Below are 2,719 nucleotides of genomic sequence, written 5' to 3' on the forward strand. Positions count from 1 at the left end.
CCAATTTCTGCTCTATTACTTTAGGGGACTTGTTATTGCGCAGTCAAACGTATATTCTGAATACATTATATGTTGACAATAATGCAATAATGTATCCTTTCTTACAACCATTCCGGATAAGCCATATGTTGTATGATATCATTGGGTCAACCGTGACAGCTTTCAGAGTTGTGAGAGTGACAAATTGGGGGGCCCAGTGCGTTTTTCGTCTTAGCGGTTTGCTTTTTTCTCACAATTTTCATTTGAAAGGCTTTTGGGTGCAATGTTTTATAGAAATTTCATCCTATAAATACCAAGTTCTGAGGCCACTTCCTGAAAAAAAAGCCAATGCATTTGTCAGACATTTTCAATTGAAAGACTCTTGGATGCAATGTTTTGTAGTAAAAACTGAATTCGGAGGCCACTTCCTGAAAAAGGCTGATAAATTTCTCAGACAAACAGCTTTTAAATTAAAGTCATGTGATATGAGTTTACTTTGAAGACTGTCCCACGTACCCATGCCAGGAAACTGTTAGGTTTACATACAAGTATAAATGCAGTTTACAGCTTTTGCCACATATGCATTTTTCATAGAATATACTTTGAATGGAATACTTATTTTCTTTCAACTCCAACCAGAAATCTCATACAGAATTTTGGCAGATAGAGAGATAGTTAGATGCATGGCTCCAATTTTTTTTTCTTAGCCATGGTGTGTGAAATGCACTCAGACTAACACCTGATGCAAAAAAAAGCGCACACACAAAACGTGAGAACACAAAAAAGTGCACTTGGTGTACACATGGAAGGGCCCTTACCCTGATCCCCTGGGGCTCCTGACAGGGACTGAGGTACTAACTGGTGCACCTAGACCAGGGATGGCCAACCAGTGGCCCGGGGGCCACATGTGTCCCGCGGAGCCCTCTGATGTGGCCTGATACATCCTGCTCTGGAATGGGGGGTGTCAAGCCCAGATCGCAGGTTGCCGACCATCCACACCACAGCATTAGTGTTGTGAATGAAGCTGGTGGTAGAGGAAGAAAGCAGTGCCGGCTTTTGCCACAGGAGGAGTCTATGGCAAAGTTCAGCTAAACCGCAGGATAGACACATGTGCAGTATGCTGCACCCGCGGTGAGGGCAAACCGCAACAAATCAGTGTGAAAGCAGTCTTACACCCTTTTCACACGATAGGCCCGACCCAATCGGATCCTTAATTTACCTCAATAGAGCGGCAGATGTAAACAGACTTTTGTCCGCTTACCCCCGCCTACCGCAAAAAAACTGGGCGGATCGGAGGGCCTATAGAATAGCCATGACCTGTCATCCGCCCACTCTTCTAATTGTGGCCCGCGACCTAGACCAATCCCAAGAACTAGGTGGGGTTCCCCCAAAGGGAGACCCCATGAGAGAGGGCGCACTAAGCCAGAAGGCCATATCAACCCCCTACCAAGACTTTCAGGGCAAGCCCGTGGACCTACACCCTACTAATCAAACTGTGCTAAAGCGTACAAAGAAAGAAGACAAACGTTACAAAAATACATTAATAAAAGTGGGGAAAGTGAAGTGGAAAAGTGCAATAGTGCCATAGTGCACCACCATGGCAGGCACCTTCGGCCAGGAATCAAAAATTCCTCTGGTCCCAGCGAAAAGGCCTGGCCCTAGAGGCAGGTGTGAAAAAGGTGTGTAGTGGTGCAGTGACCAAAGTGCCAAAAACTCCCAGAGGAGTTTCTCCACCTGTGTGAATTAGGGCACCCCTGGCCGGGCCACACCAGGGGCACATACACCACAGGCTTCTCTCACAGCCCAGCCTTCAGGCAGACAAATGCAGCCCCATCCCTATCAGGAGGCATCAGAATTTAGACCGTTTAGGGAGAGCCTTGCCTACAACTGGGGACAAGCCTTATACAAGACCAGTTTTAACCCTAGAGGAAAAAGGCCCTCCCACCGCCATCACAATTTGTTACCAATTACATCAAAGAGGGATACTAGCCAGCACCCTGTATCTCCATAGGGCATGGCTTTCTCCCTCCTGAAAGCTGATAAGAACAGATACTACACTTGATCTTAGCCAAAAGGCTCACATTTTTTGAAAAGCCTATGGTGTGCAAAACACACCCAAAAACTCCACCTGGTGCCAAAAAAATGTGCACACACATCAAGAGTGAAACACAAAAACGTGCAACGGGTGCTACGTCAATTCCTCCATAACGAAGGACCTGACCCTGATCCCCCGGGGCGTTAGGCTTCAGAGGTGGACTAAGGTACTCACATGGTCTGAGCAGCCGAAGCCGGCACGGACCCCATTCTTTGGAGGGTCTCCCAAAACAGAACCCACCCAAGTACTAGGTGGGGCTCCCCCGAAGGGAGACCCCATGAGAGCAGGCAAACTAAGCCAGAAGGCCATGCCCACCCACTCCCAAGATGTTCAGGGCTGGCCCGAGGACCGGCACCCTACTAATCACTCTGTGACAAACGTGACACCAAACAAAAAAATACATAAAAGTGACAACACAGGGGTAAATAAAAAAAAAGTGGGGGAGAAGAAAGATGAGGGAGAGTGAAAGTGACCATCGTACAATACGATGGCCGGCCCTCCGGCCAGGAAATGAAAATTCCTCTGGTGCCAGCCAAAAGGCCCAGCCCTAGAGGCAGGTGTAAAAAAAGTGTGATATGGTGAAGTGACCACGGTGCCAAAAAGCAAAAGTGCTGAGAGAACACTAGTGCAAGTATGGCACCCCTG

At 47.6% G+C, this 2,719-nt stretch overlaps 1 pseudogene; it reads right to left on the bottom strand.

Annotated features, from left to right (window-relative positions):
• Positions 1 to 1,850: 1,850 nt before the first annotated feature.
• On the bottom strand, positions 1,851 to 2,064 carry LOC120938748 (annotated as a pseudogene).
• Positions 2,065 to 2,719: the final 655 nt, after the last annotated feature.

The sequence above is a fragment of the Rana temporaria genome, chromosome 4 (assembly GCF_905171775.1).
Source record: "Rana temporaria chromosome 4, aRanTem1.1, whole genome shotgun sequence".
In the NCBI taxonomy this organism is placed as follows: Eukaryota; Metazoa; Chordata; class Amphibia; order Anura; family Ranidae; genus Rana; species Rana temporaria.